Source organism: Macaca mulatta, chromosome 1 (assembly GCF_049350105.2).
Source record: "Macaca mulatta isolate MMU2019108-1 chromosome 1, T2T-MMU8v2.0, whole genome shotgun sequence".
NCBI classification, from domain to species: Eukaryota; Metazoa; Chordata; class Mammalia; order Primates; family Cercopithecidae; genus Macaca; species Macaca mulatta.
This window is the reverse complement of record NC_133406.1, coordinates 181,543,952-181,562,213: the sequence shown is the minus strand read 5'-3', so window position 1 is coordinate 181,562,213 and position 18,262 is coordinate 181,543,952. Positions and strand designations below refer to the sequence as shown.

General features: G+C 42.0%; 1 long non-coding RNA gene across 1 annotated transcript in view; it reads left to right on the top strand.

Moving 5' to 3' along the window:
* LOC106998919 (uncharacterized) overlaps positions 1-7,954 on the top strand; it is a 68,456-nt gene extending 60,502 nt beyond the window's left edge. Inside the window, exon 3 of the long non-coding RNA XR_001445498.3 lies at positions 7,722-7,954. This is a non-coding gene — a long non-coding RNA (uncharacterized LOC106998919). The remainder of the gene's footprint in view (positions 1-7,721) is intronic.
* Positions 7,955-18,262: the final 10,308 nt, after the last annotated feature.

Below are 18,262 nucleotides of genomic sequence, written 5' to 3'. Positions count from 1 at the left end.
TATAGGACGGAAGACTGGTGAAACTACCAAAAGAGATAAAAAGTGAAGAAGCTTCTAGACTAATCTGAGGTATTCTTATTACCTTTTCCCCTGTAAATTTGCAGATAAGAAAACTGAGACTCAGAGAGGAAAAGTGACTTAGCCAAGGTCACGCATCTCCTCAGCAGATGGAGCAGTAACTGGAAAACAGATCTTGGGATTCTCAAATCATTTCTCTTTTCCAATAAGGGAGGCGGCAGAGTTCAAGCCAAGGTGCACCTATTGAGCTCCTACTGCGTGAGCAGTTAAGCTGTGGGTTAGCAAATGCCCAGGAGAAATGGGAGGTATCTAATGTAATGCTGTCAAGTAGAACTTTCCATGATGATGAAAATGTCCAATATCAATGCTGTCCAACACACTAGTCACTAACCATATGCAGCTTCTGAGGAGTGAAATGTGGCTAGTGCAACAGATAAACTGAAGTGTTAGTTTTATTTAATTTTAATTAATTTTAATTTAATTCCAGTGGTCAGTCATATAGCAAGCAAGTCATGCATCACACGTGGCTACCACATTGCAAAGCACTGGTCAAATGGATATGATTAGTATTTCAGAAACATTGTATTTCAGAGAACAGATTCTGTAGTGTGCACATTCTTGAAGAGGGAATTCCTTTTTTTTGGAAGGGAAGAATTACCATTCATGGATGGCATACTGACATACTGAGTAGCAGCACTGAAGTTAACATTGCTGCCTTACTCTTCCAACAAGCCTGTGCAATGGGCATCATCTTTCCTAGTTTATGAGTGAGGAAAGTGAAATCCACAGGAATTCAGTAAACTGCCCAAGGTCTTATTTGTAAACACTAGAATGGGAATTTGAAGCCGGGTCTGAATCTAAATCATGTCCTCTATCCCATGCATTACCAACTTGAATATACATATGAAACATCTGCAGATCTTGTTGAAGTTCTGATTCTGGAAGACTGTGACTGTTGATTCTTTCTTTATGACAAGCTCCCAGGTGATGCCAAAGCTGTGGCTCATGGGCATACATTAGCCAGAAAAATTCTCTCTCTTAAAAAACGAAAACTTCCTCCCTTCCTTAACAATCAAGAAACACTAGATACCTACAGAAAGGAGGAAAAATTACAAGTTGTAAAATAATCATTAAAATTCTGAGAGAGAAACTGTGCCTTTGTTGACGTGAAAGAGGGCACCTTCCCCATTGGACAGTGGAGTGGCTCTTCACCAGGCAAGGTTCACCTGCCGTCCAGTCACATCTCAGTTTCATCAGATAATGCAAAATCATCCAGGAAAGGGTTTTTACTCTGAAGAGTGGGGTACTCTAAAGAATATGTGCTTTGGAATGAGGCTGGTTTGGGGAAGAATCCCAGTTCTTCTCTCCAGTGATATGACTGTATGAATCATCCATCCTTCTGAGCCTCCATTTTCACCCCGGTGAAAATGAGGACAAGCATTTGTAATTCATGGAGATGTATTAATAGTAAGGACCAAGAGAAATCCTATGTGTAAAGTGCTTCACAGAGCACACAATAAATGAGTGTTTCCTCTGCCCCTCTTTCTCCCTGGCCCTCTCGCTCCTTCCCACCACCCTTCCTGTTTTTCTCACCTCTTTTAGGAAGTCTTCTCCAAGGGCAACTCTGAGTGGTGAAGAGAGGATGGAGTCAGTTGACTCTAGACTTTATCCCAGTCTACTACTTTCTACTATGGCCTCCATCAGGGCTGGGAGCTACACAGGCCAGGGACTTTGTTTTCTTCCCCTTCTTCCCTCAGGGCCCACCACAGAAATGTCTTCAGGCCCTCTTCACCACCTCACATCTGCATCTCAACTCCAGGTGGGAAATACAGAAAAGAGAGAGAGAGAGAGAGAGAGAGAGAGAGAGAGAGAGAGAGAGTGTGTGTGTGTATGCGAGAGCACTAGTCTCATCACTAAATTGTCGGTGCTGAAATCCAAATAACTTTAATTTTAAAAATTAATTATGTGATCTCTTTGACAGGCAGCAGAGTTCATATCAAGGGCCCATGTTTCAACTGAATACAATTTTTTTTTTTCACCTTGGAAAAGTCTTAGAGGCAAGACTAGAATGTTAATCTAAAAGGAGTGCAAATTTCTTCAACAACCATTCCCACGGAGGAAGGTGAGCTCGGACTCACTTTCATCTGTCCCTCTCCCCCATTTGCTTCGCCAGGGTAAGGGAGTCTCCTCAGGAGGGCCTGTCAGTCTCCCAGACAGCTGACTCTCCCTGCGTAAATAATTCTAATGCTGTCAGTTATTCATTACTCATCTGAGCCACCTTTTAAACTACAAGCTCCAGCATTAGCTTTGTACAACCCACACCCAGCACAGGGTCTGGCATATATACATGTTCATAAATATAACAAATAAACATTTATTAAAATGCATTGATTTGTTCAGTTTTGTTTATACCTCTGTGGTGGATTGCAATATTGATTCCAATTCTACAACCCACCCCACTGCCATCTTTCCCACAGCTAAGCCCCCTCCAGGCCTCTGCCATCCACACATGCACTTTCTGATGCTGTAGGTTTCGGATGAGACCAGAAAAACCTCAATTGTAAAAAAAAGAGCTTTAAAAATGCTCCATTTTTTTTTTCTCTTTTAGCTTCCTCCCACCTACCCCACCCTCCTTTTTTTTTTTTTTTTCTAAATTTGAGACAAGGTCTTTCTCTGTTGTCCAGGCTGGAGCTGGAGTGCAGTGGCACAATTTCAGATCACTGTAACCTCCACTTCCCAGGCTCAAATGTCCTGGATCAAGCAATCTTCCCACTTCGGCCTCTCAAGTAGCTGGGGCTACAGGTGCACACCATGGTGCATGGCTAATTTTTTATTTTTTATTTTTGTAGAGATGGAGTCTCACTACATTGCCCAGGCTGGTCTTGAACTCCTGAACGTGAGCTATCCTCCTGCCGTGGGCTCCCAAGGCGCTAGGATTGCAGGTGTGAGACACTGTGCCCAGCAGCTTTCGCCTTTAAATTTTAAAGGTTACCATTGCAGGCCTCAGGCATGACAGACAATGAGCAGGTGAAAAACTAATAGAAAAGTGTTTAGAAACTCCTGTGTTAACTAAAAGGCTTCTGAACGTATCACTGCGGTCCACAGAGAAGGCTGGAGAAAGTAGCAAGAAGATGCTATGCCAACTACTACAGCCTTAAAACAAAGGTGGTGTCTATGTAGCTAAAATTTTTCCTGTGTAGCTTGTGTTATTTTTGTTTAATCAAGTCAATAAGAGGGTTTTTCCATGGCAAACAAACAAACAAAAACTCCAATGCATACCTTCTTTTCTTCTTCTTAACAATGAATTAAAAGAGGAAAGAAGGTACAATTCTGAATTGACCCAATTTATTTTTTCTTTTCTAAATGAGATTAAGATAAAAGTTGGAGAGAGGCCACTCAGATATGCTCACAAATGATAGCTCAGTTTCTAACGGGTACTCAGCTTACATCTGATTAAGGTTTTCTGTGAAACTGGAAATTGTTCCTCATACCAGGCCCACCGGACCTGGACAGCCCTAGGCTGGGTCCTGGTCTCACAGTGCTGGGTCTCTCCAGGGCCCAGGATGGGGACTGGAGATCCTGAGCTCCTGTCATTTCCCTCCCCTCCTTCCTTCCTTCCTTCTCCCCTGGCAAAGACTGTATCCTGTTGCTCTGAGCAAGGCCCAAGAGAAAGGCCAGCAACAAGTTATTGTGCTGGGAAGGAAGACAAATGAGTCCCTTTTCTGTGGGGCTCCTGGCATCCTGTTGGAGGAAGGAAAGGACAATGCTTTGAGGGAACTGGCTTTGCCGACCCCCTCCTGGCAGGCTCTCCCCTCTCCTTTCCGGTGTAGCGTTTGTCAGCCCCAAAGCGTCCACTTCCTGAGTAATCGTTAGATGCACGTGTGAGGTATGTGGTTCCCCCATGCCCAAGGCAGATTCCTGGCCCAACTTCAGGAAGTGCAGCTCAAAGAGCCCTGGACCAGGACCCTGAAACAAGGGAAAGTCTTGGCTCCTCTCTCTCTACCAGGGTAGCTACTGCCAGATCATTTCACATCTTAGGGCCTCTGTTAAGGCAATTGCGAAAGTGCCTTCTGTACACTTGAAACTGCCCCCTGCATCAGGGATTCCCACACCTTCCTATACATCAGAGTCACCTGGGGAGCTCTGTTGCCCTACACTATTCATATGCCATGCCTGGACTCCAAGCAAGAAAAGCAGACACTCCATCCCCAGAAATGTTCTGTGATAATTCCAGTCCCCCTGAAATTAAAAACAAAAAACAAACAAACAAAAAACTATCCTTCCTTATGCTCTTACCTAGCTCTTTCCTATCCCCCTTCAATAAAGTGGTGGATTGATAGATACACAGATACAAGAAGCAGTAAGGAGTAGTGGCTAGGAGAGTGAATTTCAGAGACAGACTTCCTGCAGTCAAAGCCCAGATCCTCCACTAGATATGTACGCTTGGGTAGAACTTCGAACCATTAGGTTCTTGCCTTTATTTGTCTGTGAAATGGTAATAATAATAATAATACTTTCTAGGATGATTGTAGGGTTGAGCTAATATGTTCAACACCTTTAATACAGAAGTTAGCTAATGAGGATACTATATAAGGGTTAACTATTATTATTATTATCCTAGAAGTTCATTGAACATATAATGAGCTTTTTTTTTTCTGGACCTAATATCAAGCCAAGCATTGGTGACTTAGGAATGAATATGACACATTTCCTGCCCTCAAGAAATGTTTAGGTCAGTAGGAAAGTCAGACTTATGAAGAACCAACAATAACAAAATATTGTTACACGATGGATTCCCCTAGGAAGCAGGCTCAGAAGGTGTTTAGCACTCAGGATGTTCTCAGGGAATGCCTTGAGATGAACACTTGTGGAAGAGGGAAAGGCCACAAGCAGGACTGGCAGTGTGAGAAGGCAAAGCATGATGCAGGCTCCAAAACTATCTTGGTCAACCCCACCAACAGCCCTGGAACTAAAATGACCCTTCAGAGTTTTCAAAAGTGAAGCCAAGGTAGCCAGAGCTCCTTATACTCCTTTATCAATCAGTCACTAGATGTAGGTTGCTCCAGGAAGGAGTGTGACTTGGGATCAGCCATCTCTTCCCTAAAGGTTGACAGTACTCCAGGAACTAGAGTAACAAGTTCTTGATTGAAAAGGGATCTGGAGCCAGGTGCAGTGGCTCATGTCTGTAATCTCAGCACTTTGGGAGGCTGAGGTGAGTAGATCGCTTAAGCCCAGGAGTTCAAGAGCAGCCTTGCCAACATGGTGAAACCCTGTCCTATCAAAAATTACAATTAGCTGGGCATGGTGGCACGCGCCTATAATTCCGGCTACTTGGGAAGCTGAGGCAGGAGAATCACTTGAAACCGGGAGGTAGAAGTTGCAGTGAGCCAAGATCGCACCACTGCACCCTAGCCTGGGTGGTAGAGTGAGACCCTGTCTCAAGAAAAGAAGGAAGGAAGGAAGGAAGGAAGGAAGGAAGGAAGGAAGGAAGGAAGGAAGGAAGGAAGGAAGGAAAGAAGGAAGGAAGGAAGGAAAGAAGGAAGGAAGGAAGGGAGGGAGGGAAGGAGGGAGGAACTAAAGAAGGAAGGAAGGAAGGAAGGAGGGAAGGAAGGAAGGAAGGAAGGAAGGAAGGAAGGAAGGAAGGAAGGAAGGAAGGAAGGAAGGAAGGAGGGAAGGAAGGAAGGAAGGAAGGAAGGAAGGAAGGAAGGAAGGAAGGAAGGAAGGAAGGGAGGAAGGAGGGAAGGAAGGAAGGAAGGAAGGGGATATGGGAGATGCATCCCAGTGTCCACCTCGTCCACCTCAAATCTATAAGGTCAATTTTGATGAAACAACAAAAAGTATAGAGAAGAAGATGAGTAGCTGATCATATATATTGAAAACCCTGATATTTCTATGGCATTTTATATTTTTCAAAACATTCTCTTAGACAAAAGCTTGCTCATGACTTCCAGTCTAGGGTCTTGAGGTAGGTTGGGAAGCCATGTGTTATAAAGAAGAAAGCTTTAGATTTGGAGCAGAGAGGACACTGTGAATTGCAGCTCTGCCACTGTCTAGGAAGGAGTCTTCAGCATGCCTCTCATGTTTTCTACGTCTACTCTGTGAAAAGGAAATGATCATACATAATTTATACCTTTGCTGTACGGATTTAATCAAATGTTAGACAAAAAGTAGAGTGGCACAACCTAAACTCAAAAAATAGTAACAACAAACAACAAAAACAATTTCAAAATAAGTGACAGCAATAAAGGTTACCTACTATTTTACAAATAAAAATACTGAGACCAATAAAGGTAAGATACTTTCTTAAGAACTCACAGTCAAATGTAGGTACATCCAAGACTATAACTCACCTACTGAGATCAGTTTCACGTGACCTCATAGCTTGTCATCTTACCTATAGAACCCATAGAAGTTGATGAACCTCTGAGGGGTCGATTCAGGTGTTTTGTTTATGATTAACATTGGAAGGAATCTTAGAGATCCTCTTGTCACCTTCATAAATCAGGAGCTTCATGTGGCCCAGTCTTTGCATTGACTAGAATATAAGGAAGCATAACCCAGTAGTAACTAGAAACAAATTCTCATTTTCTCTTAGGTCCTTTCAAAACTTTAAGAAAGATCAATTCCCAAAAAACATATCTCAAGCAATCTTTGCTTCCTTACTAATTTATTGAATTTGACTATTGTTGCAGGACCACATGCTCAGCAAACACACTGGCACTCTTTATCAAACTTCAGCCTTCAAGGTGCTATTTTCTTTCCTATATCTCCTCTCAATTATTTATAATGTGGATGAACTGAGTTTCTGTCTTCTGCCTTGTATGGACTACTTCTCCTGCCTTTCTCAACCCATATTTCACATAAAGCACCACAAAAATCAAGGACTCATATTAGCAAAGATAGAAATCTCCATAGATGGACTGGGTTCATGAGAGAGGAGGAAGGAGAATGGGGAAGAAATGGTACTCAAAATTATTAATGATGGATATAGTAAAGAGTATTAGTCCATTTTCACACTGCTGATAAAGACACACCCGAGACTGGGAAGAAAAAGAGGTTTAATTGGACTTACAGTTGCACATGGCTGGGGAGGCCTCAGAATCATGGTGAGAGGCAAAAGATACTTCTTACATGGTGGCAGCAAGAGAAAATGAGGAAGAAGCAAAAGCTGAAATCCCATCATATCTCGTGAGACTTATTCACTATCACGAGAATAACACGAGAAAGACCAGCCCCCCATGGTTCAATTACTTCCACCTGTACCCTTCCCACAACACATGGGAATTCTGGGACATACAATTCAAGTTGAGATTTTGGTGGGGACACAGCCAAACCATATCATAAAGATGAATCAGAATAGATTAGCCAAGGAATTGAATTAGGGTCCTCAAGGCCCTCTAATGTCCAGTGACATAACCACTGGGCTGCTGACTCACAGGGAGGTATGGAAAATCCTGGAGTAGAGTCTGGAATGACTGAGGTAACAGAGAGAATATTCAAGGGACTCAGGGCAACAGAAATATATCAATTGGTATAAAAATATTTCACTTTTTACTATTTTAACAATGGGTGCAGCCTTACAGGCACATTGCAAACTCACGCCAAAGCCTGAGCTCTTACCACCATCCACATTCCCCAAAAGGCATGCAAGGAGTCTGACTATGGAAAACCATAGCACATTTCCTCTCTTCTCTCTCTCATAGGCATTATAGTACACGTAGCCTTGGAGTCAGAAGACCAAGAACATACAAGAGAACATAGCCTTGGAATCAGAAGATCAAGAAACAATTTAACTCTGCCCCTCCAGAGCTCTGAGAACTTGGGCAACCCTCTTACTCTCTGTGAGTTTCAGTTTCCTCATTTATTTAATTGAAATAATAATACAGATCACCTGAAATGTAATGAAAATTAAACTTCCTTATGTAGGTGATACCAATTGGCAGCATGCCTGGAATATAGTAGGTGTTCAATAAATACTTTTATCCCCCACATTCTGTCTCTTGTATTTTCTTTCTATACCCTACTCCTATTCCCTTGGATTCATGCATCTGAATTGGAAACACCCAAAGTCAAAAAGAATAAGAAAAGTCTTTAGAAATGTGGCATATTACCAAGATCTGCAAATTTCTGCCTGGAGCAGGTGGTTCTAAAAAAGAAAGTCGGATCTCATATTGAGTTCTTTTCTGTCCAAGAATAGAAGACCTTCCCTCTTCTCCAGTACTGAAGAATAGGATTCATCAGCCTTGGGGGCAAAGTTAACTGCTCTAGAAAGTGGCCTGGATAGTCAGAAACTCTATCTGTTTTATACACATACACACACTTTTGTTTGTCAGTTAAATATTCAATGAGACTTGATAGTCCAATCCTTTGAAACCAGAATAATATTTGAAATTTTGATGATTTTGTCTAACTGCTAATATTACTTGCAGGTCATCAGTGTTTTACATCCAACAAACTAATGGTCATTTGCTGCTTTATAAAGAGCAGGTATCATTTTGTCTTCCTTGTTATTAAAGGATCAAGCAACGGTGTTTCTGTACCAGTTCAATTTTCTTTATTTACTTATGAGTCAGTAACATTCAAGAAAATCCTAGTTTTAAAAAATGCTATTACATGGTAAACTGTGGAAAAAGTCATCATCATTTGAATAAATCTTGGGTAAGTCCACTGTATTAGTCCGTTTTCATGCTGCTGATAAAGACATACATGAGACTGGGAAGAAAAAGAGGTTTAATTGGACTTACAGTTCCACATAGCTGAGGAGGCCTCAGAATCATGGCGGGAGGTGAAAGGCACTTTTTACATGGCGGTGGCAAGAGAAAATGAGGAAATGAAAAAGCAGAAACCCCTGATAAAATCATCAGATCTCATGAGACTTATTCACTATTATAAGAACAGTATGGGGGAAACCACCCCCATGACTCAAATGATCTCCCACTGGGTTCTTCCCACAACACATGGGAATTATGAGAGAACAATTCAAGATGAGATTTGGTTATGGACAAAGAGCCAAACCATATCAGACACTCTACTATCATGTTTTTAAAAAGTTATATGTTTGTGACACCCAAATATGCAGAATTACTCTATCAGTTAAGTGTATTTTGTAGAAAAGTCAGTAAGAAATCTGCTTTACTAAGAACAGAAAGAGTGATCTGTAAATAATAATATAATCATTGTAATTTACTGAATACTTTTTATGTGCTAAGCTACTGTTACTGTGCAATTGTGTTATTCTTGTCTGCTGCCCAGAAAAAGACAATACACTGAAAACAGCAGATGTTGCAGCAGAGAAAGAGTTTAATAATCACAGGGCAACTGAATGAGGAGGACAGAAAATATTTCTCAAATTTGCCTCCCTGAGAAATCAGAATCTAGGGTTTTTCAAGCATGGTTTGGTGGGCAGGAGGGCTAGAGAATAGAAAATATAATTGGTTGGATTGGGGATAAAATCATAGGGTGTGAAAACTGTCTTCTCGGCCGGGTGCTGTGGCTCATGCCTGTAATCCCAGCACTTTGGGAGGCTGAGGAGGGTGGGTCACCTGAGGTCAGGAGTTCAAGACCAGCCTGGCCAACATAGTGAAACCCTGTCTCTACTAAAAACACAAAATTTAGCAGGGTGTTAGTGGCACACACCTGTAATCCCAGCTACTTGGGAGGCTGAGGCACAAGAATCAGTTGAACCCAGAAGGTAGAGGTTGCAGTGAGCCAAGATCATGCCACTGCACTCCACCCTGGGCGATAGGGTGAAACTCTTTCAAAAACACCAAAAAACTGTCTTCTTGCACTGAGTCAGTTCTTAGATGGGAGTTGCAGGACCAGTTGAGTCAGTTTCTTGGTACAGGTTACCTGTCCAGGTGGTTCCAGTTGGTCCATCACAAAGTAAGTTCTAAAAAATAACTCAAACACCAGTCTTAGATTTTACAATACTGACATTATCTAAAGGAGCAATTGGGGATGTTATAAATCTTATGACCACTGGCTATGTGACTCTTGAGTAGTAAGCAGTTCCAAAAGGCAGATTGTAAAACATAGCCTGGTTACAGTTTAACAATATCTATATCTTAGCAGAAGAAACAATGACCAATTAGAGTTTATGCTTACATCTTAGCATAATTGAGGCCCCCACCATAATTCTAACTTTGTGGCCTTTCATTAGTTTTACAAAAGCAGCTTCAGTCAATGAACAAGAGAGGGGTTAGTTTTGGGAAGAGACTATTATCATCCTTAGTTTAAAATTAAAATGAAAACTAAATTCTTCTCATAGTTAGCTTGGCATACAAATAGGAATGAGAAAAGGTAGTTTGTGAGGTTAGAAGCAAGACAGAGTCAGCTATGTCAGAATTCTCTCACTTACAGTTTTGCAAAGGTGATTTCACTACCCAATATTAGTAGTGAAGGGTGTACTAATGGAATGAGATAGAGAAAGGTTTACTTAATGGAACACCTTTCAGGTGGGCTCTGTGAGTTTAGAAGGAGCTTTCATAGGTGGCTTAGGGTGGAGGCAGAGCTGAGATCCCTAAAGAGTTAAATAGCTTCTAAGGAGGATCTCCTGGTTCATGGAAGCACTTTGGGTTTGTTGAGTAGGATGTGTGAGTTTAAATGTAAAGTTCAGTCAAGACTAACAAGCGGTGAGAGACTGAAAGGATCCTGGAAGAATTTGAAAGTTGGAGAATGGAGCTTTGCATGGTAGACGGATGAGCTAGTTTAGGGGCAGCACAGAAAATAGATTTAGTAAGAATATGAAGGAAGATAACAGAGGATTCCAAGAGCTTGTTCTGGAATGTGGGAGGTAAATTACCTCCTCTGTCTCTCTGATAAGATCTCCAGCAAAATCCATCTTTAGTAGAAATGAATTTCTTCTGGAGAGTGGAAATTAGCTCTGAGACCTGCATAAAGTTGAGGCAAGGGTGGGGCTGCAGGTGTGCACTGCCTACATTTGGGAAATAATAATTAAAATGATAACAGTAGCAGCTTCATTGCTGAGCACCCATTAAAGTTAGGATCATTGTAGATCTTATCAGAGTTAATCTTCATTGCCACCTCTTAGTTCAGTGGATCATCCCTCATAATATAAATGAAGAAACTACAGCTCAGAATGTTTAGGCAACTTGCTTAAGGATATTCAGTGGCATGCGGAAAAACTAGAATGAGGACAGAGTCTGTCTAACTTTAAAGTTGTCTGCTCCTATTCACTGCTGTGCTTCCTCTTTAAAGGTGGAGGTGAGGGGCAGGCATCTAGATTAAGCAGTGGCTTTTCCAAGATGCACCTGCTATGTGGGACAGTCAAAGTATTTGACTACTTCCATTCCTGGATCCCTGGTCTCTGGTGCCCCAGGAGAGCCTACTGATTTCCAGGTACCTTCCTTACAGATTAAATAAGTTCATACATGTAAAATATGCTTAAAACAATGCCTGGCATTGGAAATTCCCAATAAATGTTGTTCATTATTATTAAGAACTTTACAGACACATTCTTATTTAATTCTCACAAATGTATGAGGTAGAAACTATCATCACCATCTTACAGAAAATAAAACTCAGAGGTTAAGTAATTTGCGTAAGTTCACACAGAAAGTAGGTTATAGAGCATGAATTTAGCCCCAGATTGAAGGATTCCAGACTTACCACTATATCCACTGTTCTCAGCTCCTTCTCTTTGACTCTAGCTCCCAACGTTTCTGGGGTTGGGAAAGCACAAGCCCCAGGCTGGCCCTAATTCTGAAGTCCACTTGTGATTCAAGCATTCATGCCAAATAAATGCACAGATTGTGAACTTCTAGATCCTGCTTCACTCCATATTCCAAGGAGCCAGAGGTTAAAGTCAGCAAGTCAGGCTTCTCTAACATCCCACCTTTTGGCAGGCTTCTCTAACATCCCACCTTTTGGCATGAATGTGAGCATGCAATGTTTAGTCTATTGTTTGTTTCCAGCAAGTCTGAATTTCAAGTCCTTTTGCTGGAGGATTATGACTTAGGAATCCAGAACAAATGGCTTTTCCAAAGCACTCCTGGTCACATCTGCATTTATTCATACTAAGATATTTTATCATGTTACTTATCTCACCTGAAGCAAGTAAAAATGTCTGTTATCATGACATCTGAGTTTAACAGGCAACTCAGAGGTGTGGTGTGCATAGGCATGTGAATCACATTCTCACCTCCCAAAAATTTGTTTTGAAGTTCAGAACTGTTTTCAATGACCACATCGAATATTCAAAACTATACACTGTAGTTACAGTTATTCTAAACTTTGAAAAGGACACTCGGAGGTATGTGATATTGGATTCTGGAGTCTAGTCATTGACTTTAGGGAGATGAATCCCACTTCCTTCATTGACTAGATGTGGCACCTGAGACAAATAACCTTATCTCTTGAGGCCTCCGTATCTTCATTTTGAAGAAAAAATAATAATAGTAGTAGATTCTTCTTAAGGCTATTGTGAGGCTTAATGAGCAAGTGCATGTAAATGCTTAAACACATGATAATAGCTTGATACTGATTGTCTGTTATTAGGAGCCAATAACCCATGACTCCTCTGGGAACTTAGTAATTTGGGTAAAAGCAACTAGCACAATGCTTGGCACAGAATAACTACTCAATAAATGTTTGTTATCAACAGTGTTGCTGTTGTGGTTGATCTTATCATTAAACCTGAAGTCTTTCACCTTTGATTGATTGATTGATTTCGTTCATTCATTCATAAACCTGAAGTGCCTTCTCTGTGTTAGACATTTCTCTTGACATTGGAATGGGTCAGTCATCATTCCCGGTATCAAGAAGTTCACAAAATCATAAAGGAGAAAGATCGAGGAAGAGAGAAATGTCTTAGATGCCTTGATTAGAATGAAAGCGTGTACTGGGGTCAGTTAGGGAGGGAGACTGGTAGACATAGTAATTTCTGTAGCAGGAAGAGAGACCAGGAAAAATTCCACTAAAGAAGGCACTGAGTTAAGGTTGAAGAAAGTGTGGATGGTCACTGGACAGGGTAAGGAGGGCCACTTCTGGTGGGCAGCCTTGAAATATAAAGCAGCATGTGTTGAAGTTGGCAAACAACAGAAGGTCCAGACTGACTTGTACATAGGTACAAAAGCATAGCAAAAGAGTCAAATGAAAATATATCTGGATGAAACATAAAAGATCCAAGGGTGGAAGGCCCTCTGTGTACAACAAGGACTGGAGTTCCATCCCAACTGGAGAGACATTGCCTAAATTTAAGCTGGGACATGAAGTGATGGTCTCTGTGATGGTCTCCACATTCTAGAGAATGGGTGGAGGATGGGTTGGAGGGGTCCAGACGGGGAGAACAATCCTGAGAGATGATGAGGAGCAGTTCTAGAGCAAATAGAGCAAGGAAAAAGAGGAGGGAATAGACTTCCCAGGCTTTGCTAACTGCTGGAATGCAGGATATGAGACTCAGGTAACTAAATGGATATTCATACCATCTACAGGGAACACAGGAAGGCAAAAAAGCAGGTCTCATTTAACAGTGATGAGTTCAACTTGGAAAATATTAGGATAGTAATGTCCAGGAGACAACCACCAGGCAGTGATATCCAGTAGCATCCTGGGAGCATCCAAGTCATAGACAAAGGTTTGGTTATCATCAGCATGTAGGTAGTTCAAAGCTGAAGGTAGCTGAGGTTATTTAAGAAGAGACTGCTGAGGTTATGAAGAAGAGACATGAAGATAAAACCTTACCGAACCCTGACATTTGCTAAGCTGGCTGGAAAGCAATGCCCACAAAGGAGACTGATGAAGAAAGATTGAGAGGGGTTGGAGAGAAATGATGGCATGATGGCATGGAGCCCAACTAAGGCCGTGGTCTTGGGCATCAGATAAGAGTAGACTTGAGTCCAGGTTCTGCCACTATGAACTCTGTGAGCTTGTGCAACTTAATTCACATTTGAGCCTCTATTTCCTCTTTGGTAAAAGGAAACAACAATGGCATCTAGCTTATAAGATTGTTGTGAGGATCAAGTGAGATGTTGCAAGTAAGATTAAAAAAAAAGTGTCCTGCACTTACTAATAGTGTGGTAAATGTTAATGAATCAGGAGAATGTGTCACAGAAATGCAGAAGGGAAAGAGTTTTGAAAAAGTGACCATCAATACCAGAGATATCACAGAGAAAAATCAAGTGAGAAGAGGCCTTGAAAGTAACCAGTGGTGACAGGTTCTGCTACACCCGACACCTCAGCATCACGCAATGTACCTTTGTAACAAATCTGCACATATACCCCCAATTCTTTTTTTTTTTTTTTTTTTTTTTTTGAGACGGAGTCTCGCTCTGTCACCCAGGCTGGAGTGCAGTGGCCGGATCTCAGCTCACTGCAAGCTCCTCCTCTTGGGTTCACGCCATTCTCCTGCCTCAGCCTCCCGAGTAGCTGGGACTACAGGCACCCGCCACTTCGCCCGGCTAGTTTTTTTTTTGTATTTTTTAGTAGAGACGGGGTTTCACCGTATTAGCCAGGATGGTCTCTATCTCCTGACCTCATGATCCGCCCATCTCGGCCTCCCAAAGTGCTGGGATTACAGGCTTGAGCCACCGCGCCCGGCCTATATACCCCCAATTCTAAGGTAAAAGTTGAAAAAGAAAAAGCAAAACAAAACAGAGGCAACGAGGTTCACTCTGCCTTCTGTGGGAGGAGCTGCAGTCACATGGTCCAGAGAAAGGTAAAGAACTGGCGCCACTTCTTTAAGCTGCCATCTTACATCCATGAATGACTGCTACAGTCAGTTCATAGTGCAAGATAGTGGAACACACCCAGCACACTTTAAAAATAACAATGTTCCTCCCCTGACTCTAAAAGTAATACATGCTTATCAAAAAAAGTAGGAAGGGGAAAATGAAAATCACCATAATTCCATCTCCTCACATGATCCCTGTTAGGATTTTGCTGCACATCCTTGCAATGTGCACATCGGTTTACATGTTCAAATAAACAAAAGCATAGATTTATATATAATGAAAGTGAGAGCATACTTTATTTGGCTTTGTATACTACCTTTTTCACTTAATCTAATTTTGCAAGCTTTTTCTTGCAGGAGTAAATATTCTTATCAAATAAAACATTAAATAAATAAAATGTAAAGTTTAAAACAAGTGATCAGTGGATTGGGCAGTTGGAAGGCCAGTTAGTGATTTTAGAGAGGATAATTTCAGTGGCCCTGCACCCACAGAAGCCTGATACAGTGGGTTCTAGGAGTAGGGAAAGGAGCTTCAGTGAGACCTAGTTCCTCACTGTAGTTTTATTATTAGACACAGGTAGAATATATGTCCTACCCTGATGGGAATCACTCCATCCCTGGATGACTGCAAATAATCCCACCAGCCTCCAGCCCAAGTGTGCCTGCCCTCTCCTCCCATAGCTCCTCCCCATGTCCTAACCCCATCACGTTCCTGGCTACTTGTCCAATGCCGCCCTCCCTGTAGAACGTAAGCACCACAAGAGCAGCAGCTATGCAGGCCTTGTCCCATCTGTGATGGTTAATTTTATGGATCAACTTGATGGGGCCATGGGGTGCCCAGACTACACATTATTTCTGGGTAGGTCTGCAAGTGTACTTCCAATGAGACTAGGATTTGAATCAGTGGACTTCGTAAAGCAAACATCCCTCCCCAGCCTGGGTGGGCATCATCTAATCCACTGTGGACCTGAATAGAACACAAGGCAGAAGAAGGAAGAATTCACCCCCTTTTTTCCCCTCCCTCACAGCTTGGGCTGGAACATCTTGATCTTATCCTCTCCTGCCCTCAGACTGGGAATGACACCATTGGCTTTCCTGGTTCTCTGGCCCCCGGACTTTTAGACTGAATTATACCCCCAGCCGTTCTGGATCTCCATCTTGCAGACAGCAGATTATGGGCCTTCTCTATCTGTATAAGCACTTGAGTCAATTCCTCATAATAAATCTCCTTTCATATTGGTTCCGTTTCTCTGCAGAATCCTGAATAATACAGTATCTGGGTGCAGAAGACAATGAGTAAGATAATTCCAGCTAGAATTTCAGCTAGTGATGAAGGTTGTGAAGGAAACCTAACGGTGAAACAGAGGAGAGAGGGGTTTGGGGGAGGAGGAAAGTATTAGCTATTGTGGGCAAGAAAGGCCTTGGTGAGGAGAAGGCTTTTAGCTGAGAGAGGCAGCCATGCAAGGTTCCTGAGGAAAACATTACAGACTCTGAGACCAACAGGCTCAAATGTCCAGAGGTGGGGACCAACAGTGCCTATTTGTGGGGAAGAAGGAACCAGAGAGTAGAAGGCCAGGAGAGAGAGGTAGGAGACAAGCCTGAAGGAGAAGGGCCAGGCCTCATTACCTCTGTCATGGGCTCTCAATTTCCTCGCACCGGGAACGTCCCAAAGGCCACTGATACACGGACTGAATGGACTTCACGGACGTCACATCAAGTGTCACTCCTAGCAGTGGACAGTCTCCTCAGCTTCGTGCTGATAGTTCCAGAGGCACACCCCTCCATCGGCTTTTTTGCTTTAAGGACCCGAGGCATGTGACAAGAGATAAGCATTGCACTGAAGGTCTTTGTGTTTCACTCTATAAATGGAAAGAGGAAGAGAGACTTTTCCCCCAACTTTTTATTTGTAAAAATGTCAAAGCTACAGAAAAATTGCATGAATAGTACAATGAGCATAAGTTCGTCAAGCCACCAAGCAGCCCCACCAAGGGTTCACACTTGGCGACATTTGCGCGCACTCTCTCTCCTGTGTGTATGTGTGTGTGTTTATTTTCAATTTTTTTGCTGAACCATTTGAACATTAGTTGCAGTCATCATGATACTTTGATCCAAATACTTCAGCATGGAGCTTCCAAGAACAAGGAAGCAAGAATATTCTCCTACATAACAACAGTTTTCACACTCAGGAAACTTATTACAATACTATAATCTAATACACAGTCCAAATGCAAATTTCTCCAGTTGTCCTCAAACTGTCCTTTAAAGTTGTTTTGTTTATCCAGGATTCAATCAAGCATCATGTATTTTAACTATCATTATTTTTAGTCTCCTCAACTAGAATTCCCGGGTTGTTGTGTTTGTTTGTCTTTTGTCTTTTATAACAATAAAATGTTTGAAGAGTCTAGGCCAAGTCTAGGCCAATTGAAATAAAATAGCTCCCTCAGTTTGGATTTATCTGCTTATTTCTTCTTGATTCAATTCGGGTTAACCCATTTGGTCATGAATACTACGTAGGTGATGTTCCTTCTTAGGGCCCCACAGTATGCTCTATCATTGGTGACATAAATTTTGATCACCTGGCTAAGTGGTGCTCACCAGATTACTCCAATGGGGATGTAGCTTCATGCCTTTGTAGTTGATAAGTAATCTGTAGAGCACTATACGTGGAGACTGTATGAATATCCTATTTCCCAGCATCTTTTCATGCAATGGTTTTAGCATCCATTGATAATTTTTGTTTGAATCCAGTATGATGGCCATGCTGATTTTCTAGTTTTAGAGTTTCTGCTACATTTCCATATTTATATTCTTTAGTAAGAAAGAGCTTTCCTTGTCACCCACCTCCAGAACATGTCCATTCTTGCACTGTTGGTGCTTGGGTTACACTGTTCAAGATTCAAGTTCCATCCAAAGTCAAAATCCAGTTGGTCCAGTTTAGGAAAAGGTGATACAACTTAAATGGACAGTTCTGCTAAGGCTGGAGGAAGAGGTCATCCCTCAAAGAAAACATGAGATGCAATTATTAAAATCAGGAGAAATGGAAGCCAAGCAGACAAAAGCAACAGCTGTCCTTATAGCAAGGGGTTAAAATTCGTGGGACTTCTTCCCATCGCTGTGTGAGACATCTTAGTTCTCAAATAGCCATAGTTTAAAAGGACAGGGGTTTAGTGCTCACAGCATCCCAGGCTCTTATCTTATGCTTCCTTGCATGTGGCCTTCATTCCCAAAGTTACTTCGTGGTCCCCGATAGCTCCTCTAGCTCAAGTTTTCACCCCTGTATTCCAAACAAAGAGGGGGTGGTGGAAAAACAGGAGAAAAAGAAGGCCATGCCTTTGTACTTTAAGGATATTTCCTAGCAGTTGGACATGCCATTTCTGCTGACCCGCTATGCAGAACAGATTCATGTGGCTATCCCTAACTACAATAAAAACTGAGGAAATGTTGTCTTCATTCCAGACAGTCATTTGCTCAGCTAAGAACTAAGAGTTCTAGTATTACAGAGGAAGGAGAAAACCAAACTGGGAACAATTTGCTGTCTCTTCCCTGGATCCCACA